General features: G+C 45.6%; 1 protein-coding gene across 14 annotated transcripts in view; it reads left to right on the top strand.

The window, feature by feature from the left end:
• SIPA1L2 (signal induced proliferation associated 1 like 2) overlaps positions 1-26,286 on the top strand; it is a 238,114-nt gene that overhangs the window by 96,551 nt on the left and 115,277 nt on the right. The window contains exon 1 of one of the 14 annotated variants that reach the window (XM_027094095.1): positions 25,836-25,954. The exons of the other annotated variants lie outside the window; for them this stretch is intronic. The gene's annotated coding sequence lies outside the window, so the exon portion shown is untranslated. Of the gene's footprint in view, positions 1-25,835; positions 25,955-26,286 lie in introns of those variants that run through there. 14 annotated transcript variants of the gene reach the window in all.

The raw sequence follows: 26,286 nt of genomic DNA, 5'->3' as shown, positions 1-26,286 counted from the left end.
CCTGGCAATTCGGCCTCATAACTTCAGCTCTTAAAGGAAGCCAACAATGACTTATTAAAAGGAGTAATATAGATATTTATTGACGTGGAAAGAAGTCATTGACACACTGATTGACTGTACTCAGTGCTGCGTGATGATTAAATGGGAAAGAAATCCAACAAAGAGGGGATATGTGTATACGTATAGCTGATTCACTTTGCTGTACAGCAGAAACTAACACAACATTGTAAAGCAACTATTCCCCAATTAAGAAAAAAAAGAGAGAGAACAGTATTGTATCCATGTGCCTATATAATGTTGTATCTATACTGTGGTGTAATTCCACGACTTTTACATTGTAAGTGTGTAAATAATTATATGTAAATTAGAAAACTAGAAGGATATCTTAATAAAAGTTAAGGGAAGCTTTTCTTTTTTCTGGACCATTTAAAATTTTTTAGAAATAATTATCACGCTTTATCAGAATGAAAAGGCATTAATGGCTTTTCGATTTTTTTGGTAGGGAAGACAAGAGGTTAGAAGAAACTGGACAAAAATAAAAATAAAAAGTCACAGCTTCTGTAAGGGTGGTGATCTTATGTATGGTTATTTATTTTTCTGTCTTTCCCCATATTTTATTAAGGTAAGCAGATTATTCATAATTAAACCAAAGCCCACTATGGTTCTCCGAGGGCACTTAGCTCCCACACGGAGGCTGTTAGATATTTGAGTCAAGTGCTTTAATTTAAAAATTTACATCACATACCAAAATCAAGCAAGAGATGTGTATGCGGAGTTGGAAATCAGTTTGCGGTCCCACATTTAAGTCCCTGTGAAAGATGCTCAGTGTTCCCCTGCAGGGAGCTTTGTAACAGCTCATGCTTCTGGAATTGCTGAGTTGTCTGATCAGAATCACTGGGCTTCAAAATTGCTGCAGGCTTCTTGTGATTTTAACACATTCTTGCAAGTGTTTTTATAAGCAGTTGGCTGCTTTGGGGCTCCTGTAACCATCTTCTTAAGTTGGGGAGATTTTTCTCTGGAAGGAAAAGGTATGAAAAGGAGCAGACAGTCTTGTGGCTGGGCCTGGCCTGTTTACAAATGTGTAAATCCTGGTAATTCCTTTAAAAAGGATGCGGGAGCTGCACACCCACATACAGGGAGTGTGTACGCGACAGCCTGAGAGAAAGGGGGTGTGTTTTAGGAGCTTTTTTGATTGAGATAATGAGGATATTCCAGGCACTTGGGTGCTTGTATCTCTCTTCCTTTAAGCACCTTTATATTTAGAAAGTCTTTACAACCATTAAACCATGTAAAACATTCCCTGTGTCCCAGGATGTCCCAGAACGTGGAAGCAGTTCAATGCCTCTTCCATGTAGAAGAGGATAAAAATTTAATTTTTATATCAGAAAAAAGGAAGGTTTGTGATGGGGGCTGGGTTTCCATAAATGCATGCATATGTTTTTCTGTATCCCTATACGTGTATGGCCACGTGTAAAACATTTGTTATGAAAATATTAACGGCAAAGTTAGAAGTTCCCATCATTTGGAATGTTGATTCTCTTATATCGTGAGAAAAAAATATCTTTCAGTAAACCATTCAAGTTCTGTTCGTATACGGTACATTTTGCTCTTGTTGATTAGATAGACCTCAGGTGAAAACAGAGGTTGGCTATTGTGGCTTTGCCCTGTTCCCTACATTCTGCTCACCCAGCAGCTGAACGCAGGCTCTCCTCTGGACGACAGTGGCGGTGGGCTGGTGCTGGACAGAGATCCTGCAACAGGGTTGCCGGGAGTGCAGTTAGCTTCCTGGAGGAGCATACATTTAAGAAATGTACTTAAAATAGCTTCTTGCAGATTCTTGGAAAATGTAGCTGTTTTGCTGTCACCCAGGGAATTAGTAGGTGGCAAAGCCTGATTTTTGTCGTGTGCAAATGCCAGTGTGTACAAACAAGCCTGTTCTGTTCTCAGCCCCAGGCTGTTTGCATACGCTTAGGGAGGACTGCTTTTGAGCACAAGAAAGGGGCAGTTCGTGGGGGGCTCAGCGACTTCCTGGAGATGACGTGGGTGTACCCAGACTGCTGGACACCGGCTTGATCATTTCCTAGTCATGTGATTTTTAGCTGTTTGTTCCGGGTGGTGATAGTCTGTTTCTTCCTTTGTACAAGTGATGTTAATTCTTTTTGCATTCGATTGCTGTGAGAAATAAATGAGATAATGTAAATGCAGACACCTTGATAGGACCTAAGTCTGCCACAGACGTGAGGTAACTGTGTTTTTGGTTTTTTTTTTTTGAGACAATTTTAAATTTTTTTTATTGAAGTAGAGTTGATTTACAATGTTGTGTTAATTTCTGCTATACAGCAAAGTGATTCAGTTATACATATATATATACATTCTTTCTCATATTCTTTTCCAGGATATCGAATCTAGTTCCCTGTGCTCTACAGTAGGACCTTATTTATCCATCCTATATATGCTAGTTTGCATCTGCTAACCCCAAACTCCTAAGCCGTCCCTCTCCCACCCCCTTCCGCCTTGGCAACCAGGAGTCTGTTGTCTATGGGGTGGAACAATTTTTTTTTAATTTAATTGCTTATTGTTTTTAAACATCTTTATTGGAGTATAATTGCTTTACAATGCTGTTTTTCTCCCCATCCCTCTGGCGGGTGTGGCCTAAGCTCCTTTGAGTGAGGCTCTGGCTTCGTGGACAGTGAGGAATGAGCTAGGGTCAGGTTGTAAAGCGGAGGGACGGCTGGAGAGCCAGGCGGAGAAATTTGCATTTAATCTGTGACAGAGGGAAACAACCGAAGGTTTTTTTTTGTTTTTTTTTTTTTTGCGGTACGCGGGTCTCTCACTGTTGTGGCCTCTCCCGTTGCGGAGCACAGGCTCCGGATGTGCAGGCCCAATGGCCATGGCTCACGGGCCCAGCCGCTCTGCGTCATGTGGGATCTTCCCGGACCGGGGCACGAACCCGCGTCCCCTGCATCGGCAGGCGGACTCTCAACCACTGCGCCACCAGGGAAGCCCCAACCGAAGGTTTTAAAAGGTTCTGAGGGACTGGATGTGATCAGGCATGTGCTTCATGAAGGTTATTCTGGTCCTGTGTTTAGGATTACAGGTGGATGCATTTTAGAATTTTATGACAAAATAATTATGCACCATACATACGAGAAGCTCTTTAAAGGTGCACTTTCCTTCCAAAGACTCATCATATGATTGGACCTACTAGAAATGAATAATTCCTGATGGATGAAACGCCCACATTTGCAAGCATGGCCTAGATACACCCCTGCCTGTAGGCAGGAGGTTGAATTGATAACTGCAGTATCTCTGTTTACATTGGGTATCTTTGAAATGGTTTTATTGCGGATTAACTAATTATAAAATGAAATTTGCCCTTTTCAGACAATAGAGAGATTACTAAATAGCCCAGAGAGACTTTCCCAAGATTCTATAAGTAGGTGGTAGCAGGGCAGTGCTATTTATATATATCCTAATAGATTTAAATGATTACATCTTGGTTTTGTTTTTGGTTTTGTTTTCGGCCACACTGTGGGGCTTGTGGGATGTTAGTTCCCTGACCAGGGATCCAACCCACACCCCCTGCAGTGGAAGCGCGGAGCTGTAATCACTGGACCGCCAGGGAAGTCCCAGATTATTACATCTTCAGCTACAAATACTAAATACTCAGAGGATATTTTCTTCGATTCAGTGTGATTTAAAAAAAAGGAATGACAATATTTTGTGTCTTCTGTTATGGGTTTCGGTAGGTATTTTTTAAACAATATACAAAGAAAGAGAGATTTGAGGCTCAGCTGAAGCCTTCACATTCTTTCCCTGCCCGCATTTGCTTTTTACTTATCTATAGGATCCAGCTTGTCCTTGCCTCTAGGTCATGCAGATGTGCCCTGCGTATATAGAAAAGGCTCCCGGAGACAGCATTTTGCGAGGCTGTACTGAAAACGGGTTCAGATGTTATTGCGGTACAGTTGATTGACAAGGTTGTGTTCATTGCTGCTGTACGGCAAAGTGATTCAGTTATACATAGATATATATGCTTTCTTTTTTTATATTTGTTTCCATTATGGTTTATCACAGGATACTGAATGTAGTTTCTTGTGCTATCCAGTAGGACCTTGTTGTTTATCCATCCTATATATATACTAGCATCTGCTAATCCCAAACTCCCAGTCTTTCCCTCCCCCAAACCCCTCCCCCTTGGCAACCACAAGTCTGTTCTCTATGTCTGTGAGTCTGTGTTTCGTAGATGAGTTGCTTTGTATCGTAATTTAGATTCCACATATAAGTGATATCATATGGTATTTGTCTTTCTCTTTCTGAGGTACTTCGCTTAGTAGGATAATCTCTAGGTCCATCCATATTTTTTTTGAGATGTTAACCAACTTTTATTATGCTAATCGCTATGCAATATATACTTGCATCCAGTCATCCCGTTGTACACCTTAAACTTACACAATGTTATACATCAATTTATGTCAAAAAAAGATGTTTATAAAAACAAGCTCCGGAAGAGGAGGCTGAGTTGGAAAAGTTGAACGTGTTTTCTGAAGAGCTGCTCTGAGGTCAGACTTTTTTTTTTTTTTTTAATTTTAACATCTTGGTCCATCCATATTGCTGCAAATGTACGTGCCTTTTTAGACAAATAAACAATTATTTGTGAAGATTTGACAAATAAAAAGGGTTTGGGCTTGGAGTAGCAAATTAATGAAGAAGTAACACAGTTTTGTTTTTTTGGGGTTTTTTTTTTGCTGCGCCGGGCGGCATGTGGGACCTTAGTTCCCAACCAGACCAGGGATTGAACCCGTGCCCCCAGCAGTGGGAGCTGGAGTCTTAACCACTGGGCCGCCAGGGACTTCCCTAACACGGTTTGTTTATACAGCTCCCTCTGCCCCGAATTCCGTCTCTCCAGCAATAAGGAAGCCCTCCATCCTCCCCGGCACAGGGAGGATGCCTTCCCATGGGAGCTTTGTTTCCTGCTTTCAGGGGAACAAAGGAGGGTCAAAGTGTCCTTCTTGCCATGGCTGTTGTTCAAGTAACTTTAATTCCAAATAATGAATATGCCAAAGTGGCGTATTTGGGGGCAGCCTGCCCTAAATTGCATCAACAGCAATAAAAATCATCAAAGGAGCAGGTAAAGTAAATGGGTGATGAAGACTAAATCTGAACTGAGCACTTTAATCGTATAAGAGTTATTGTGTTAACTTACTATCTTAACTCATAAATGCAGATACTGGCAAGAAAATAACTTAGGACATGTGTCCAGTGTCGATAAACCTGACGCTTAGAAGGAAAAAAAAATCAATATTTGATTTCATTTCTTAAAGAAAATCTTTTTGGCACATGGACCTTAGAATACAGGAAACTGGTGAGGCTCTTACATGTTCTTTATTTTCTGATGTATTTTTGTTAAGGGTACCTGGTGGCCTCCAGAGCCGTTTTCTTGGAACACTTATGTGCATTAGCCGGAGACACCCTGGCTGTCCTCTGTCCTCAGATTTCCTTTCCTCACTCACTTTAGGACCCTCTGCCCGTGGGTTTCTGTCGTCGGGGAGGGAAGCAGGCAGTGCAGGGCTGAAGCTGGGCAAATGGAGGTGTGGAAAAAGGGTCAAGCGAATTTAGACTCCAGTGTGAAGGTGCCATTGCACCGCTCCCTGGCTCTCCTGACTGGTGCTGTTGACCTGACCTTGTGAGTTACAGGGGGAACACAGGCCGACCCTGTGGACCGCCCAGCACTGGCCTTGGCTCTGGGGCTTGTCTGGGCCTCCTCTGCCGTCCGGCCTCCAGGGAAGGCACGTAGGCCCCAGGTACACCACAGGCCTCCCGCTCCTCTTGGGGCCTTCCCCTCGGCACAAAAACAGGAATTAATAACAGAAACTGGTAGCGTCAAGCCAGTTCTGGATTGCCAGGTCCCTGGGACCTTCTGATGCTTGAACACCATCCTCAGGCTCCTGGTGGACAGGCGCCGGGCCCCGCGGTGCAGCTCAGAGCCCTCCTGGCTCTACTTCCAGAATTAGGGGGCGGGGCCTGCAGAGCTCGGGAAGAGCTGCCCCCTTCAGTCCTTTCAGCTCCTCTCCTGCACATAGAACGAGATTGTTCTACTCACTGGCGGCTCAGAGCTGAGCACGGTGTTGCTGTGCACAGACTTTCTGAGGTTGTGCTTCAAGAGCAAGGCCATCTGGGCCCAGATTTCCTCTGTGGGAAGTACAGAATCAACCAAGAAGTTCCTTCCGCGCTTCCCTGGTGGCGCAGTGGCTGAGAGTCCGCCTGCCGATGCAGGGAACGCGGGTTCGTGCCCCTGTCCGGGAAGATCCCACATGCCGCGGAGCGGCTGGGCCCGTGAGCCATGGCCGCTGAGCCTGCGCGTCCGGAGCCTGTGCTCCGCAGCGGGAGAGGCCACAACAGTGAGAGGCCCGTGTACCCCGAGGGGAAAAAAAAAAGTTCCTTCCTAAGAGATGCAGAAGGGGTGATCTCTTCTCAGGTCTTCACAGCTCCTTGTAACAAACAGGGCTTTCCAGGCTCAGGGTGACTAAGGAAACCACTTAGTTTCTGTTGGTCTTTCACCTCATCTATAAAATGAGGAAGTTAAACTGAGTTTGAATATTCTGGCCTCCCCTTTGACCCTCAACCTCAGCATCTTCACCCCTGGAAGTACTGGGAAGGACTCTTCTCACACCCTCAGGAGGCAGCTGGTCACCCAGGACGAGAGATCAGATTCACAGCTGGGACCCCAGCCCAGGGCTTCTGCTGCTTTACTTACAGTGATGAACCTGGTACAGGGCTGGAGACTGCCGACGGAAGATGCCAAAGGAACGAGCTTCCTGTTTGCCCCACAGAGGAACCCAGGAGAGGTGGCTCCTTCCGGGGTACCATAGACACGACTGTGTAGCTAGTGCCTGCATCCGAGGTCAGACGCTTTTAGGATACGTTGAAAAAACAACGTAGACAAAACTTGCATCCCTGGTATATCCATCGGCTGGTCTGAGTAGGTGACAGGAGTAGGAAAAAGAACAGCATATTATACACCCTTGCCGATTTAGATGCCAAGGTCAGATCTTGTCTTTCTCATGACTGGTGAGTCAGCCCCCCCAACTGTCGTGTTCTTGGCGGACCGGTAGTATAAGCCGGGGGGAGGGTGACTGAGCTCTTCACCCCCATTTAGGCAGCACCTGGGTACCTCACCATGGCCACAGGGATCTGGAAATAGTTTTTTCTTTTCTTCTCAGTTTTGTGCGTGTGCATGTGAGTGTGTGTTTTTGTATCTTTTCGGGGGTATGTGTAGTAATAACACACTAGACGTAGGGGATTTCAAGATTATACAGAGTAGAAATTAGCACAGTGAAAGCTCTTAAAGATTTTGTAGAGTGTTTCTCTCTGTCTGGGTAGCTTGAAGCCAGCGAGATTGGATACTGAGTTTTAGGTTATGCTGTTTGAGTACCATTGGTGGAAAGTGGCTGTAGGTTCTCTGGAAAGGGAGTCTGTGCTTCCCAGAGGCTTGTTCTCCTGTAAAAAGGTGCTCTGACAGAAGCAGAAATCGCGGTGGCAGCAGGCGCTCGTGTATTGAGTCATTCTCCAGGTGTGACCCCTTACCCGGGTCGGTTCCTGCCCTCTGCCACCTTTGAGAAGGTAGCGCCAACTTGTAGGGTTCAGAGACGGTCCTAGGCCGTCCTGGTCTAGCTGTGTTAGAAACATCCAGAACCTCCTCCGAGCCCCCTCCTCTCCTTCCTCACCTGTGGAGTCTGTCCTGTCACCCCCTCAACAGACAGGTGTGCTGAGCCCTTCCTGGTGACCATGACCCGCCAGTGCTGGAATGGGGTATTTGAGCTTGCACTACTGCCCTTGACATTCCTGAGGCTTTTTTTTGGTTTCTACTTAACGAGCGTTAATGAGGCTTGAACCCAGCATTCAGTCACTGACAGGGGTATAGCACTTTTCTGGGAGACTGTCACAGATAGCTTTAGTGATATTTGTTACAAAAAAGGGTTCCACCCAGAATGCTGTCGTCATTCAAGACGACTGTAAGGAAACTACTACCTTCCTTAGAGAGAGAGCATGTTACGTGTTAGGCGGGTGTGCAAGGCTCAGGAGGCAGCAGTGATGAGAACTGTTGAACTCATTGCCCAGGGAAGCGCTGTTCTGAGCTCCACCTGCCTTACCACGTTTAATCCTCACAGCGCTCCTGCGAGGTAGGCGCTGTCATTCTCTCCGTTTTACAGATGAGAAAACTGAGGCTCAACAGCTTAGGTTACCTGCCTAAGCCACATGATCACTGAGTGGGTAGCTGGGGTTCTAACCTCTGTCCGACTCCACAGCCATCGTTACACCACATCTCCTGTCAGACAAGGATGATGGGCAGAAAATTACAGTTTTAGGAATTTTTAAGTTAGGAAAAGTAACTTCCTACTTTGTGAAGTATCCCTTTTTCCTTCATGTTTTGGACCCGTGAATGTCAGTGTGTATTTACTGTGGGAACTTTAAGGCAGGATGAATTGCTGCTTTTGTTCTTTTCAAGCAACTCAAGTGTTTTTGCTGTTTTACGATTGGTTTAGTTACGTGTTTGTATACACATGAATATTAATTCTGTTGATCAGGATTTCTTCCAAAAACCAGGACATTCTAAAATTGCAAATTGCTTGGGTACCACCAAAGCACCTTCTTTGAAACACAAGCATCTTAAGCCATTCAGTTTCTCAAAGATTTGCACACAAGAGAAATTGGTTTTTAATGTTTCCATCTATGTCACATCAGCTATTGCTGCTGTCAGTCAGCTCAAGTTTTTTTTAGGCAAAAGAGCTTTTTATTTTATTTCTTAACGTGAAATCATTCCCAGGAATACTGCAGTTATGAGAGAAGAAGGGACTTACAGACTCAGAACTTAGGTTTCGGGGTTTTGTTTTGGTAACTTTTCACCGGTCTCTGTGTACAGATCCTGTCGGTGTTGAGAGCTATCTTTTAGTGCAGTCCAATGGCTCATTTATTTTGTAGCCCGATTCCTCTTAGGTGCAACTTCTCCTTTCAGTCCCTGGGCTTTCGTAACTGGCGTCAAATACTGTTTGAAGCAGAGTGAGAGGAGAGTGGATCTTCAGGGGCAGTGACAGACGCAAGGGGGGCCTTTGTTTTGGTCCCTTGGAATGAGTACCTGGCCTTGAGCATCTGTGAATTCCTAGCTGTTTATTGGGTTCCCTTCAGTTTTCCTGAAAGAGTCTCTTTTGTATGTGAAAATCACCCATGTATGTAAGACGTTGGTAAGAATATCCTACTTCATGAGTATCGACGCAAAGCTGTGTTGCCAATGGAAAGAAGGATTGTGGGGGGATGGTGGGAAGCCTGGCGGCAGCAGCTGGACTGGTGGCACGTGGTTCCTGGGTCCTGCTGTGTGGTTTCTCCCCTTTCCAGCCCCCATCTCTCCAATGGAGGCCTGTCCTCTGGCCCTGGAGAGCACCGGCCTCCTCCACAGGTCCAGGCAGTCCGTGTGTGCCCTTGGCCTTGGCTGCTGTCAGACTCTGGGTGTGAGTGTCAGAGCATCCTCTCCTGTTTGAGCTACACACCACAGCCCTAAGGAGGAAGGCGCTCGACACGCCAGCATTTATAACTGGCTGAACGTTAAATCGCTTTTAAGTGGAGTGTGCCTCACTTATTTTTCTGTTTTAATATGTATAAAATCGGTAACCCTGATAAAAATGACTAGTAGAGTTTTTGTTGTTGTTGCTTTTCAACAGTTACAATGCACACACTACGGAGTTCTTGCTAAAAGAACTGTCACGGTGCTGTGGTGCTGAATTCCTTACTACTAGGGATGTGTTTGATGTGAATATCATGATTGGCACCTGACAGCATTGGGCCACCTTTCCATGGTGCATGAAACACCAGCAGAAGTTTTGTTTTGTTTTTTGTTTTTCTTTTTTTAAGGACGGGGGGGGGGGGAGCTGGGGAAAAAAAAAAGAAGGGAGAGAAAATGTGCAATTGAGGAATATTTTATAGAATTTTATTTTTCATTTTGCTTAGACTAACTTTCAGACTTGGCTTGCAGAAAACTGTGACTGTGGTTCTGTAGTAAAACCGTTTTGCCAATGAAGAGCATTAAAATGCAGGCTTCTGCTCGTGTCATATTTCAGGCTAAAGACATTTTACAATCAAACCAGGAAAATGTGAAAATAGAGATTTATAATGGAAATGTTGATTCGATTTGAGCCGAAGCCAAACGTTCATGAAGGAAAATTAGATTAAACAGTAGATGTTTAGAGAGACTTTAAATTATGACAGCTTTAACGAAACATATGATGTGGATATTCCCCAGGCTCTGAGTGTACTCTCCCCGGCAGATTTGGAACCTAGCTTCTTGATGTTCCAGCCATTTATTAAATTCTCTTTTATCTATCTGTGGACTAGTGGACCCAAAACGTAACAGCTTAGAGTCTGACGATTGGAACTGTATCGTACACATTCCTGTAGAATCAAAACCTGGTGTTGTCGGTGGAAGTAATTCCGTCCTGTCATATTGTATTATATTTATGAGTGTCAATTGCCATTTTAGATTGTGAGTATAAAGCTACCAGTTACAACTGATGTATTCCATTTTTCAAAGCTCAACAGATACTCTGCGCAACTAATTTATTTTCATATACTGTTCAGATAGAGGGGGAAGGACTTGAAGTTGTGAGAAGCTAGAAGCCGGGTTGGGGAGCACATAATGGGAGGGTTCATTGAATGGCTGCATGTAAATGCTGGGACAGAGGGTCTTCTTTCTGAAAGGTCCACACCCCTGGACTCTGCCCTGCCAGAAGAGCAGGACCCCTCTGTGGTGGTGACAGCAGAGCCTAACACCAGCATCTGGGGTCAGCGGGGATGCTGTGTGCTCTTGTCTCCCCCTCGTCAGATACAGGATTTGCAAATACTTTCTCCTGGGTTGCCTTTTCGCCTCACTCTATTGATAGTGTCCTTTGAGACACAAAAGCTTTTGATTTTGATGAAGTCCAACTTCATCATTTTGCTTTCATTGCCTCTGCTTTTGATGTCCTATCCAAGAAATGGCTAAATCCAGTGTCGTGAAGTTTTTGCCCCATGTTTTCTTAGAAAATTCAGTGAATTTTATAGTTATGGCTCTTACGTTTAGGTCTCTGAGCCAGTTTGAGTTAATTTGGGTACATGGTGTGAGGTAAGGATGCAACTTCATTTCTTTGCATGTGGATGTCCAGTTGTCCCAGCACCGTTTGTTGAGAAGACTGCGCTTTCCCTCTTGAATAGTCTTCTTGTGGAAGATCATTTGACCACATACATGAGAGTTTATTTCCGGGCTCTGTATTCTGGTCTATGGATCCATGTGTCTGTCTTTATACCAGAACCACACTGTTTTGATTACTGTAGCTTTGTAATAAGTTTTGATATTGTATCAATATGAGAGGCCTCCAGCTTTCTTCTTTTTCAAGATTGTTTCAGCTATGCATGGTCCCTTGCTATTCCATATGAATTTTGGGGTGGATTTTTCTGTTTTCACAAGGCACATCATTGGGATTTCAGTAGGGATTGGATTGTATCTGTAGATGACATTGGGTAGAATTGACATTTTACCAATTAAGTCTTCCGATTCATGAAGCATGTTTTTCCATTTATTTGAGTCTAATACTTTTAAATATATATTCTTTATTGTCAATAGTACAGATTTGGGTGTAGCCAGGCAGACCTGATTAGATTCTTGCTCTGCCACTTAACGCATTGTTTGACTTCAAATGAATCTCTTTGGGGTCTCCGAGCTGTGATTTCCTTTCTTTAAGTGGAGGTTGTGTAAATATTATGTATCAAGGGTCTAGCAGAGTGCGTGTGACATCTTTTTCTTCCCTTTGTGCCTTTCTGCCTACCTTGGACATCTGTATGTGCACCAGCTTTGTCCTCTGTGTTCTACCCACCACTTTGCTTGTTCCCTCTCATATTTTAGACTGAACACTGACCCCAGGACACCTACTCTGGTTTAAAACCTGTTTCCGTTTTCTTCTTTGCTTTTCTCATCTCAGAGTCTGACTCCGGCTTTCTGTAGAGATCACTGCCCTTCCATGCTCTTTGGTCTGTAAGCCTGGGCCAGCTGGGATCCAGCCCTTGGAGAAGTATGGGCTTAGGTGAATGCCGTCACCATAGGGAAGGGAATGTGGGGATGACTTTAAAGGGCAGCTGCTAGCACTGCTTTTGAATTAATGGCTTAATTACACCATATGCTTGTGTCATGTTTTAGATTTTGCAAAATACTTTCCTACCCCATGCATCTCAAAGATGAATCAACACGAGAAACACCTGAGGAACTTGTTAAAAACAGTCTGGGGGCCCACGCCCAATCTCCTGAGCCAGAATTCTGGGAGAGTGGCTAAGGAATTTGTGTTTTTAACAGACTCTCCTCAGCCACTTTTCTGGCAACTGGCCTGGCACTGGTCCATGGACAGGCCTTTGGGAACCCCTGACCCATTCATGCTGCCAGTTCCAGAATCTCGAATTCAAAAACTGACAGGCCAGACCTGGACGCAGCTAATGGCAGAGAGGGCCCTGCGCCCAAAGGCAGGGTTGGCCTTGACTGGGCTCATCTCCTGTATTCTACTCTCGGGACCTTACTCCCAAAGTCCTCCCTAGTGTTCCCCCTGCGATGGAAACAGGAGGCCCCTGGCCTTGCTCTACCTCAGAGGTTTTTTTGTTTTGTTTTGTTTTGTTTTTTTTGCTGTACGCAGGCCTCTCAGTGTTGTGGCCTCTCCCGTTGCGGAGCACAGGCTCCGGACATGCAGGCTCAGCGGCCATGGCTCACGGGCCCAGCCACTCCGCGGCACGTGGGATCCTCCCAGACCGGGGCATGAACCCGTGTCCCCTGCATCGGCAGGCGGACTCTCAACCACTGCGCCACCAGGGAAGCCCTACCTCAGAGTTTTTAACATGGACATGAAGCCTGGGTATTTGTTCAGATTGGATCATGTAGCAGCTAAGCCTCAGAATCCTTTTTTCAAAATATACATCCCAGTTCCCTAGACATTGCAGTTCATTTTAACAAGTATTGTGGGACTGAAACTTTGGGTAAATCAAAAATGTTCATTCTTTAAAAAAAAAAAAAGCACCCTGAAAGAGTGCGGGGACGACTTTAGAAGCTAAATTTTCTTTTCATTCCCCTATCCCCAGGAAAACTGCACAAAAAACGCAAGGCAGGTCAGTATTTATCATGTGCCCAGATGAACGGAACACATAACTGGTTCACAGAAAGGAGGGATCAGCCTGGGCTGGGAGTTCAAGGTTCGGTCTGGAATGCTGCTGACAACCACCTGTGTATCAGGTTCTTCGTGTGTTTCAGTCCTGTACTAATAAGCATCTTGCGCACGTGATCGTGTTTGACCCTGAAACCCCTGCTCCTCCTATAATCTCCCCCATCTTAATAAGGGCCAACTTCAGCCTTCCTGTCAGTCAGGCCCCGATGGCAGACTCACCCTTGCTCAGCGCAGTCGTCAACGGTGCTGCCAGTTCTACCTTCTCATCCAGATCCAGATTCTCCCTTCCGGAACCTGTCCTTCTCACCAGCCACTTCCAGCCCCCGTCACCCTCTCCCGCCTGGATGATCACACTGGCCTGACCATATCCCTTTGCCCACCTGTGCCCACTAGAGCCTACTCTCATTGCAGCAACAAGGTTATCTTCACTCCTCTGCTCAGAACCTTCTGGAATAAAAGCCCTCTGTGATCCAACCCCTTTCCTGGGATCCTTGGTCTTCTTGAATCTGCCAGGCTTGCTCCCAACTCCAGTCGTGGTTTCCCTGATAGGAGCCCCTCTCCCCAGCGTCCTCCTGTCCACCTGTGTGACCCAGGCCCTCATCCTTCCCTCCTTCCCCTTCGTCTTCCCTGTAGCCACCTGACCCTTCTGTTAACACCACACCCACGCCTAAACATCCCGACCTTTTTTGATCCTGTCTCTTTATGACACTCACCCGTGACAGCTTATGTGTTTATCTGTCCTCATTATTATGTGACTTCTTCTGCCAGGCTAGACGTTCTGTGAAAGCAGGGCCTCTTCCGGTCCATTCATTACCGGATCCTCAATCCTAGAATGGTGTCTGGAATGGAGCAGGAACTCAAGTCTCTGTGGAATACGTACAGTATTCTTTTATAGATGCCTAGGGGTTCAGGGAGTTTGCCCAGGGGAAACACCAAAAGTAAGTGACCAAGCCAGGTTGAACTTAGGTCTAATGTCAGCGTCTGAGTTCTTAATGTCACAGAGAAGTCGGCATGATGGAACAGAAAGGACGTTCTGGGGAGGGAACTCCAAGAAGAAAGTACAGAGGTGGGAACGGGCTGGTGTTTGAGTAGACAGCGAGGAGATGCTAAGGGCTGTCTTGGTCGAATGGAACTCAGTTTGGGAAGGGCCTTAAATGCCATACTGGGGGGCTTGAGAAGTTTTGCTTTATTTATTTATTTATTTTTAAAGTTTATTTATTTTATTGATTTTTATTTTTGGCTGTGTTTTGTCTTCCTCGCTGCATGCAGGCTTCAGTAGTTGTGGCTCGCGGGCTCTAGCGCGCAGGCTCAGTAGATGTGGCGCACGGGCTTAGTTGCTCCGCGGCATGTGGGATCTTCCCGGGCCAGGGCTCGAACCTGTGTCCTCTGCATTGGCAGGCGGATCCTTAACCACTGCGCCACCAGGGAAGCCCCAGAAGTTTTACTTTAAACTGGGGAGAGTAGTGATCCTACCACATAAGGCTATTGGAGTTAATACTGGACAAGTACGTGGAAAGTGCTTGGTACTTAGAAAATGCTCGATAAATATTGCAATTGGAGTATATCTTTTTTTTTAATGTTGCATGATATCTTTATTATTTTTTTATTGAAGTATAGTTAATTTACAATGTTGTGTTAGCTTCAAGTGTACAGCAAAGCAATTCAGGTTTATATATATATATATATATATACACACACACACACACACACATACTTTTTCAGGTTCTTTTCCATTATAGATTATCACAGGATATTGAGTGCAGTTCCCTGTGCTATTCAGTAGGTCCTTGCTGTTTACCTATTTTATACATAGCAGTGTATAAAACACTCCTGTTTTATCTTCCCCCCCATCCCCCCACCCCAAGTATATCTTGTCAGCAGAGCAAACCTGGACTCTGGTCACCAGAGTAGAAACTTCTAGTCCTTTGGAGTCATGTAAATGGTTTCTAGAGCTTCCTCAACTTCAGATTTCATTTATCTTCCTTAAAGTTAACTAAAAAACATTGTGAATAAATAAAATTGCCAGGGATTCAGCTGTTAATCTGAGTAAGATATTTTAGTACTTGAGAAACGGGAAAATAGGAAGATTTGAGAAGTACGCATTCAGCTTCATTTTTCACCTTTTATTGTGTTTAAACCAGTAGCTTCCGATCCCGGTTGTTCATGAGAATCACCTTTTCAAGGTACAGACTCCAGGGCTCCCCCCAGGCCCTCTGAACCTGAGTCTCAGGGCTAGGGAATCCAGGTTTCAATATCTCTTAGGTAATTTGGAAAATTGGGAACCACTGCTCAAAACTACCCCCACCGTGTTCTTAGAGAGAAGGAATATTTCCCTTTTTGCTTAGAAATTGGTTCTGAAGTTTGAAGATACCTTTCTAGTTACACTGTATCTTTATGGAGAGACTCAGGCCTTTGTTTAAAGAAAAAAAAAGTCTGTGGCTAAAATAAGAAGGGAACTGTAAATGCAGGTAGAATAAATGGTGATTCATGATGAGAGTTCTGGTTAAACAGGACAGAGCGCAGGAAAAACAGGTTGGTGCCCCTTCAGTGACAAAGGGGTCAGAGGAGTTCTGCTTTCATCACCTTGACGAGATGACTCATCCCAGAGTCTGGGAACCAGCGCTTCTCCCCCAGATCACCCCGTCTGGTAGTGCAGTGCAGCTCCTGCACACTGCCCTGCGAGAGACAGGGCAGCCCTCAACTTGTGAAACGGGCCTCTTGAGGCTCACTCTTGCCTTCTTTTGGCCAGAGATGGCAACACCTATATTTTTTCCCATGAGAAAAGTAAAATTTGCAGCTCTTTACTCCTTGTCTCTGAGCAAAGAGAGAAGTGATGCCTTACCACCATTCTGGGGTCACACCTCCAGTTTTAGGGATGGGTGAGTTTTTAATCTGGAGTAAGGAAGGGAAGGTGCCCAGCTCTGAACGTGATTTTAAATCACCTGAACGAGGAACAGAAGCAGGAAGTCCTCAGCGGGGCATTCTCCTGGCTGTGCGCCTGAGCCCTGGCTCATCAGTTGCTTTACCTGGAAGCTTTCATTTGTCTCCTCTGAGCCAAGAACCGAATCATCCATCCTTCCCTGCCCAGCTTGGCACTTAATAGGTAGATAGATAGGTGTTTGTCACCTGATGCAGACTGGGATACAATAAAGGAACAGAGAGTCCTGTCAAGGTAAAGTTTCAGGGTAAATAAGAGTGAGTTGCAGGGGGAGAGAGTCGTGATAGCTTTGAATGCATTAGATTTTGTTCACTTCTGATGGAAGGAGAAAGACTTTGCAAGCAAGGGGAATTTTTTTTTTTTTTTTTCCTGTACGCGGGCCTCTCACTGTTGTGGCCTCTCCCGTTGCGGAGCACAGGCTCTGGACGCGCAGGCTCAGCGGCCATGGCTCATGGGCCCAGCCGCTCCGCGGCATGTGGGATCTTCCCGGACCGGGGCACGAACCCGTGTCCCCTGCATCGGCAGGCGGACTCTCAACCACGGCGCCACCAGGGAAGCCCAGCAAGGGGAATCTAAGCAAAAGCATAGAGGCAGGAGGGTCCGGGGATGTTGTGCAGATCTTCTCAGCCGTCGTGAGATGCGTGAATCGAAATTGATGATTTCCATTAATATCACAGTCATATAAAAAAGGAAAACAAACAGTTGCTAGCAATGAGTGTTCGGGCACCCCAGTTGGAAATCCATTTTGCTCGTAACTAGTCATGTGACCTTAAGCAAATCAGCTGGCTTCAGGGTTTATGAAGCGCTGGTGTCAGAATAGTTTTTCCGTTGTGATTGTTGAGTCTGAGTGGGTAATTAATAGTGAAAACACTAGACAGTGGTCTTTAGTATGAAGGAAGAGAGGATGTTTCTTTGAAGCAAAACCAAAAGGACCAGTAAAAATGCTGCTGTTAGTGGTGTCGTGGAAGTCTTGGCGGTGTTATTCTGTGGGTAGGGATGATGTTGAATCTGCCCTGCCCAACAAACACTGAACTGGCAGGAACCAACTGGGACCACTGGCTTATGAGCTGGGCCCATGCACAGGCCTCTGTGGTACAGCTGGGCTGGGGAAGCTGCCGTCTCCCTCAGGGCCCATCCCCTGTGTCCCCCCCCCCCCCCCCCCCCCCAATACTGTACCTTTCCTTAGGCCTCAGAGCAGTGGAGATAGGCACTTTTATTTTATTTGAAGTTGGCGGATTTGCCTTAGGTTGGCTTCTTTTGGCCAGAGTAGTCATTTCGTTGTGTTTTTAGTCCTCAGTTTTAAAGGCCATGTGTAACTTTGAGACGCTACCAGCAATGGTGGGAAGCATGAAGCCACCTGGATTCCCATTCTGATCCTTTTGATTGATTCCTCTGCTGCATTTGATTGTAGCAAATTACTGACTTAGCTGCCCTAAGAGTTCCTTCCTGACCTGTGAAATGGGAGAGCAGTCTCTCTCTTTTGTCCCTTCAGAGGTCTTCCTAGCTCAATGAAACCCTCAAGTGAACAGAAGAGGGTTTTGGAAATGGTAAATCCCCAAATAAATGTAATGCATTAATATTGACATTTTATGATAAAGGATACTGATTAGTCAAACAAGCTCTCTCGGTCTACCCATGATGCTTAGGGAGTCTCTGGTGACACAGATGATTTCCTTACTTGCCGACATGAGCTCAGTCTTCCTTGGCTAGCGCTCTGTTTATGTCTCGGGACAAGTAGTCATCAGAATTGCAGCATCTGCATCTCTCTCTTACTCATTACCCTAGAAATTCAGAGAAAGCAGTGATTTCCATGACCATCATTTTTATAAGGAAATAGGGTTCTTAGAGTTCTTTTTATTTTAATAAACGGTTATATATATTATTAGGTGGTCATTCTTTTTTTTTATTTTATTTATTTATTTAAATTAATTTTTCTTGGACTATAGTTGATGTACAATGCTGTGTTAGTTTCTCCTGTACTGCAAAGTGAATCAGTTATACATATACATACGTCCACTCTTTTTTTTTGATTCCATAGACCATTACAGAATATTGAGTAGAGTTCCCTGTGCTATACCGTAGGCTCTTATTATTTATGTATTTTATATGTAGTAGTGTGTATGTGTTAGGTGGTCATTCTTTTATTTTTCTTCTTCAGGTAAAGATCTTTGGTGTTAGGAACTTTATTAAAGAAATACTCAGTCCAAATTAATTAGTATGCATCCATAATCGAAAGTGGTTTATATAACTGGCATTCAGTTCATACTTTAAAAATTCCAAATAAAGTGTGTTGAGGAAGTGTTTCCCCCTGAGTGCACTGGAATTCATTCTCTGTGACTAGTGAAATGGAATGTGTTGCCCTGGAAGCCAGTGCCTTATTGAAGAGGTACATTATGGGGAAAACTTCCTGAAGGAGTCGTTCTGACATCACCCCTGACTCTGAGTTTGCAGGAAACTTTATTTTCTAGAGTATTGAGTGCGCTTCCTGAACGCAAGACAACGACACTAGGACACTTCGGGGTAAAATCAGGTGGTGAGGGGCGTGAACTGTGTCCCCCACTGTGTCCCTCCCCTTCTCTGTTTTGCTGACATCAGTGTCTGTGCCGCAGGGTTCCAGTTTTCTCTTAGGACAGGTTTATTGCCAGATAGGGATGGAGAATTCGGACTGGACACCATGGTAGCTTTTATATTGAGTACGTGCAGTGTTTTTCCTCACCCTCTAGGTCCTGGGTTTATCGTGGCCCGGACTTCTGAAAGCCGGATTGTTTCCTGTCGGGGACGGTCCCCAGTAGGTGGGCCGCCTTCCTGAAGCTGGCCCTCCCTCTGCCTTTGTCAGCCCCGAGAGGCTGCCCTGCAGTAGAATCGAGCGAGCAGCATGGGCTGTCCTCCTGGTTCCTTCCCGCAAGGTGGTAACATTCATGTTGTGCATTTGTCTGGTTCAGCATCTTATGGCAGCTCTCAACTTGGTCCCCCGGCACCTGTCTGAGGTGTGCCAGCAGACTGGATCCCCATCGTACACGTGACACTGAGTCATAGTGGATGCCTGGATGGCTGAAGAGCCCACAGTTAATCATGTCCTCAGAGGTAGACACCGATCTCTTCATCTTGAGCCCTTTATGCTGTCTTCCACACTGCTGCCTTGTGGTGTACCCAGGGTCACAGGAAAATAGATGCAAATGTAAGACATTATTATTCTAACCAGAGTCATTTCCAGTGCATGGGAGTGGAGGGCACCATCTTTGTGAATACTTGCTATAAAAAACCATATACTCTTTAAGGTGAGCAGCAATAGGTGTGGCTCATCTAACACTAGTCTCTGTTTCCATGTTTAAATATCTTACCGTGGGACTTGAAGGAGAGGAAGTTGACGGTCGTCTCATTTTATGTAATAAGGGTAATATGCTCTCTAAGGGAAACACGCATTGCTTTTACGGAGGATTAGTTTTTAAATTTTTCTATTTATTGAATTTAAACTATTTATATTTGTATGTGCGGATTTACATGTTCATATATAGTTAGTAATTTGGAACTTTAGAGAAAAATACAAGGAAGAAAGCAAAAACCAAGTATTAGCCTTCCTGTAATAGATACTTAGTATCATAATATGGGGGTGTTTCTTTGCAGTATTTTTTTTTTTTTTTTTTGCGGTACGCGGGCCTCTCACTGCTGTGGCCTCTCCCGTTGCGGAGCACAGGCTCCGGACGCGCAGGCTCAGCGGCCATGGCTCACGGGACCAGCCGCTCCGCGGCATGTGGGATCTTCCCGGACCGGGGCACGAACCCGCGTCCCCTGCATTGGCAGGCGGACTCGCAACCACTGCGCCACCAGGGAAGCCCACCAAAGGGTTTTTGTATCACATAATAAACCTCATAATGCTGTTCAGCAAAACTCAGTATCCTGTAATTCAAATAAACATGAGAACAATGCAGAGATGGCTTGGAGGGTGTGCGATTAGTGAATGCGGTTTGTTGTGTGTTTGCTGCTGAAATTACTATTTTAAAAAAATCAAATACTAGACGGGATATTGGCGGGGTTTTCTTTTTGTGCCCTTCATGCTCAGTGGAAAGGAAGCATCTTCAGATTGACGGCTCTCTGGTCCACTCGTTGGGTTTTAACGCAGAACGCGTTGAAGGTAGCTGCTTTGTCCGTTTAGTTCAGTTTTCGATAGTATTGATCGATTTTAGTTTTGTAGAGCGAGGTGAGACAGATCCTTCACTCTGCAAGAGTTTTCGCTGTGGATTCACTGGAAGATACCAGGGGTGAGAAGAAAGTGAGAGAATTGCTTCTCTTTGAGGTAAACAACAGGAAGGACCCCTAAAAGTATTTGTTAAGGCTCCAGCCTCCCAGGTTTTTATTATAAAATGCTCAGGTTCCCTTCTTGGTCACCTAGTGTCACTCAACCTTCATTGAAAGAATAAAACAGATTATCTTCTATGATATTTAAACGCAAATAACAGAGGTACAGTCTAAATCACTTGGCACCATATAGAAGTTCTTTTTTTCTTTTGCTGTGTTTTCCTAAGACACAAATGCCTCCACTTAAATTATTAATTGGAACGTCTGATTTCCTACTGTGTCATCTGTAAGTGAGTGGCCACATGGCTGAAAAAATGCCATAACTAATAACCTCCTGAGGGAAGGAGGTGCAGGGCTATCTCTTTTTATCTTTTTCTGATTTAAAAGATTTAACGGGAAACTGTCAATACCCACAACTGTTCTTCTGTCTCCCTGGAAAAATTCCACGATCAAAATATTCCATCTCAGAAAATGGCTCTTTGTTTATCCTCTTTGACACACACACATGTGGAAGGTAGCTGAGAGTAGCTTACTACCAGAAATGGGTTCCTGTTTTTTATGGACACACTGAAATTTCAAACTCCCAGATCATCTCGTTACAATACAGTGCAGTCCCTAAAATAACTTTAATTAGAAGTTGTAGCTGGGAAGCTGGTAGCACCTGCCTGGAGATTGGGGACTTGCCTTTACCTTCTGGAAGCTTCTGTTTGCCTCTTGGCGAATCAGCTTAGCTATTGCAGTTCGGTTACAAAGTTCAATCAGTTATGTGTTCCTGTTAGTCTTTGTACAGAAATCCATTAGCAGTTACCATATTAGGTTTTGTAAACATGACTGTGCTCCTTGGGTCTAGTATGTGTCTTACTCGTTTTAGTTGCCCAGCTGGAAGTCAGTTTATCAATCAATATTCGTTCATATATAAATCAATTTTTCCAGCTAATTTTTTTTGAACTTTGGCTATAGGAAACATGGAGATAAGCAGTTGGCATCTGGATCTTGTCGAATCTTTAGAATAATCCTTTGACATCGATAGGATTATTCCCATTTTACAGGTAGGTCAGAGAGGATGAGTCACTTTGCTGTGGTCTCAGCAAGCATGGTCAGAGCCCGGAGGCTTGCTGAGTGCTGTGAGCAAAGCCGTGACTCTGCCTGCCCGGAACTAGAGGAGTGTAGAGGAGGTTAGCGCCATGTAAACGGGCTGGGATAAAATAGTGTGGTGTTTAACATATGGTGAGAAAAAAGGGGCAGGATGGTAGGGGAGCCTGCATTAAGATAACGCAGAACCAGAGGTAAGATTTGAGAAGGCTTCCGGACAACCCAATCTGTGAGCTGAGGTTGCACTAATAACACCTGTTAGCAAAGTGGAAGGAAGAAGTCTTCCCTGGGGCAGGGGAGCAGCCTGTGCAGACCCCCTTGAGCAAAGGAGAACGAAGGGCAGCACGTGCGGGCATGGGGTGGGGTCTGGGCCGCAGGACAAGGGGCTGGACAGCTACTCATGGACCAAACCCTGAGTGACCTGTGCCACGTAAAGCACTCAGGCTCTGTTCTGGGGACACGGGGAAGTAGTGAAGGCTTTGGGGGTAATCTAGGCGAAATAGACAGTGTTCACGGCAGTCGAGACAGCAAGGTCTGCATGGATCTGAGAACATTCAGAAAGTCAAGTGGACTGTCTCAGATTGCGCGTGGACTGTCTGTCAGGGGAGGGCAGGATGGGCCCCGGGTGCTGGGCTTGGGCGGCAGGGAGATGGGAACGCCGCTCCTGAGCTGGGCAGTGGGAGAGCAGGTGCCCAGGGCCTGGGCTGGAGGGCGTGCGCTGTCATAGCGCAGCGTGGCTGTGTGGCATGGGAGACACCTTTGGGCTCTGGGTAGATCTCAGAGTCGTCGGCGTGGAGATTCACGTGACCCTGCTAGAACTGCACAAGGAGGTAGGTGGAATTAAAAGCGAAGGCAGCCTAGAATAAGCCCCAAGGAGCACCAGCACTTAAAGAGCAGAGGAGGAGCCTGCAAAGAAACCAAAAAGAGAGCATCAGGAACCATCGTGTTCTGCATGTGTCGCGATAGTATGTTGAGTCGGTGCTTTGGGGTAGTTTGGTTTGCAGCTATTTCAGTTTAGACGGATGGATGTAAGCTAACGCTGAGTGCCAACGAAGTGGCCCGCCCGACTCTAGGGACCGGGGGGACACCAGTGAATAGGGGGCACCAGGATCCTGCTCTGGCGAAGCATATAGGTGCTTCACTTAGAAAGTCACACAAGGGCTCCATCTAACAAACCTTTGCTTTGGCCCTTTTTTCAGCATGGATTACGATTCAGGATAATGTAGAGTCATAATACAAGGTTCCAGTGGAGACGGAATCCTTTAGACACTTTTTACTGGGGTCTCTGCTTTACTTGGATGAAAAAGTCCTTAACTACACCAAGGGCATCAGGTTTTCTGGGGACATCACTTGAGAAATTCTTCCAAAGAGCAACATGGAGTGCTTTGAAAAATGGTCTAACACCAGCGTGAACATTCCACTCCCTGCAAAGAGAATTATTCTTCACAAGTCATACATTACCTCTATGTTATAAAACCTCAAGGAGACGAATTTTTCTCTTTTTTTTTAATATTCTCATGCTCCAAACATTTATCTTTGGTACCATCCTAATGTTTTTTTGGGTTTTTTTTTGGTTTTTTTTTTGCAGTGCGCGGGCCTCTCACTGCTGCGGCCTCTCCCGCTGCGGAGCACAGGCTCCAGACGCGCAGGCTCAGAGGCCATGGCTCACGGGCCCAGCCGCTCCGCGGCATGTGGGATCTTCCCGGACCGGGGCACGAACCCGTGTCCCCTGCTTTGGCAGGCGGACTCGCAACCACTGCGCCACCAGGGAAGCCCCATCCCAATGTTTAATTCAAGATAAATGGCTAAGAACAAATTTTCATGTTCAGATCTACCAAAAACTTAGCAAAGTATGATTATTGTGGACCATCTATATCCATTCATGACCATTATTATTGAATAATAGCCCATTTGTCAAATTGTTTCTATCCTTGATGTTCATGGTCTACTATGGTAAGAAACTGAGCTACTGGATTGCTTTATAGGTCTTTAGTCATAACTGCATTGAATACCTGGCTGAATGGACCTGAACTTAGTGATGTTATGGGAAATGCACTTCAGGTGATGAGACCTTGTGCGTTGGGCACACCTCAGCTCTGTCGCCTTCCCGGCCACAGAGAGGATGAACCTGGGGAACGTTTGTTCCTCTTTTTATTCCCTGCTCAGTTATGCATGTTAGTATTTGAGCTGATGGAATATGCGTATGAAAAATAAATGTTTTTGTGGTAGTTATACTTTTATTATAAATCTGTCATATAACTTTAACCATTTTTTCCCTTGAATGAGGCTCATAATTTGTGCATTTTGTGGTTTTCAAGCCTTTTGCTACAGCTGCAGTCCTGGTAAGTGGCTCAACTATAACTATCACATTGCTCTTGAAGACTCACTGATGTCTTATGGAAAACTTGGAACAACATTCTATTTAAACACAATTATGCTGAAATATCACATTTTCCCCGTTTCTGTTCTGTCCTTGAGAAATTATTACCAAGACCATTAGCATGAGAACAGATCAGTCCTTCCAGCTCTGAAATTCTTGAATTTCTCTGAGGGGTCTTTCACTGCCTCTTCCAGCCCGTCCTCTCTCAAGGCTGCCCTGCCACCCGTGAGATCACACAGGTCCACATGTAGATTTTAAAGTGCCCACTGAGTGCTGGTGACAATTTTTGATTTTTTTTTTTTACCCCCTGGGGAGTGAGAGCCGTTGAATTTGATGAAATGTAAGAATACTTGGAAACTGTTAGAGGGGGATGTCCTTGACATTACAGATGAACTGAAAGAAAGGGAGAACACTGTCTGGAAAAACAGGTTGGAGATCCCTTTTAATTGGTGATGATTCTAAGATGAACCCTGTGTCTTCTGTCCCAGCAGATGGTCAGTGTTCAGGTTTGGGGAGCTACCTGGAGAGGACCTGTTCATGCTACTGAGGCCCTCGCTGCAGATTAGCATTCTGTTCTCTTTATAAAATCCTCAGGAAGAAATTCAGTGACTCTTCATTTTCTTTGATTAAGTTTTTCGTAGCCACACCAAGGTAGCAGCGTGAATCATTTAGCCATAAAGTTAAGAAAGTAGTGCATTGAAGATACTCTGAAGTAGAATTAAGGCAGGAAGGAGCGGGTGGAATGGTGACCCCCATAATTGCAAGTATGAGGGTCCGCTTTATTTTAATGCTTTCTTAATATTTCATGAAATAGCACTTCCGCTTTTCATGGGAAAATGCATGGCATTTCCGTTGGAGAACTCTGCATTGACCTGTTGAAAGCTATCCTAACCAGTGTTTTGCAATCTGTTGGAATGACGGAATGGTGTCAAATCACAGAGGAAAGTCAGGAGCAGACTCACAGCTGTGCATTCAAAACGTGACGTGCGGGGCTCTTGGCTTCATACACCTTCCTCTCTAACTGGGACGTGAGGCCCAGGTACCCTCTCGACCAGGACCTCTGATTGCACGGTTTCCTCTTGCCATCCTGTTTTGGAGTGGTCCCACTCGCGGGCATACTTCCAGATCTCCAGGACGCTGCCACCAGCCACCTACAGCAAAATGGAGCTCTGCACCCCATCGGCTCCTCTGCCCGACGCAGGAGGGGACAGGATCGGTCATGCAGGCTTCCTTATGCGCTTCGTTTTTGGGAACGGGCATTTAGCCTGAGATACTGCTGAGACGGTTAGAAGGAGAAGTACGGCATTCTTTCTTTCTGTACAGTTGGGAGACCTGTCTGCCATCACTGCATTTGGCTGGTACAGAAGTGGGGGTGGGAAGCTCGCTCTCAGAGTGGAGCAGTTGCTGAATGTAGGTTCAAGGTAGCCTGTTGTGAGGATTTGGGTATGAGTGTCCCGCAAAGCGTTAACAACTGGCCCTATTTCTATAATACTCATGTTTTTGCAAAATGATTAAACTTCTGATTTGTAGTAGATTCTGTAACTACAAGAGCTTGCCATTTCGATAGTAAACGTTTTATATTATGAAGGATTACTGCCTGCCGTATTTGTTTAGTAATCTGTTAATTCATTTAATAACATTTATGGACCATCAACCATGTACTGGAAACCGTGCAAGGCACTGCAGATCAAGTGGGGAACAAAACAGTCACAGCCCTGGGGCCTCGCAGAGAGCTGGAGAGAGAGAAACAGGCACACGTGGTAAGGTGTGGACAGGGGTGTTTCCACGAGGAAGTAGAGGATGCCACGGAGCAGGTGGAGGGGCACCCGGGGCGGGGGGTGGGTGGGTGGAATGAACAGGATGACGATGAAGGGTTGGCAGGTAATGCTGCGTTTAGAGGAAGCAGCTCAGACGCAGGCCTGGAGAGGGCGCAGCCTGAAGACGCTGAGGACGGCTGGGCCCCAGCGTGGAGGGAGGAGAGCAGATGCTTCCGACTGAGCCAGGGTGGTTGGGAAGAGGCTGGTGAGCCATAATGCGGGTTTTTATCTTGGGAAAGATGGCAAGTCTCAAAAGGTTGTCAACAAAGGGTAACATGGAAGGGCAGGGTCAGAAGAGGGTGCATTCGTTAGGTGATGATAAGAGCTGAAAGAAATACGTTGGCTTCTTTGTCCTCCGAGAAGTAAGAAGCTGCCGTCTCTGCTGAGATGCCGGGGCAGGAAGGTCTTTCAGTGGCTGCTGCGGGGAGCGGGGCAGGAGATGACAAGGACGGGACCAACCTGGATAATTGGCCCTTATTTCTCGGTAGTGTCACAGACTCACCAAACCCCTTCGAGACTTCGGGTAAAGAGCGTTCT

This window comes from Aethalodelphis obliquidens, unplaced genomic scaffold, assembly GCF_003676395.1.
Source record: "Aethalodelphis obliquidens isolate GAN/ISIS:26980383/991018 unplaced genomic scaffold, ASM367639v1 scaffold87, whole genome shotgun sequence".
NCBI classification, from domain to species: domain Eukaryota; kingdom Metazoa; phylum Chordata; class Mammalia; order Artiodactyla; family Delphinidae; genus Aethalodelphis; species Aethalodelphis obliquidens.
Note: the sequence above shows the minus strand (reverse complement) of the source record. Positions and strands in the feature narration are given on the sequence as shown.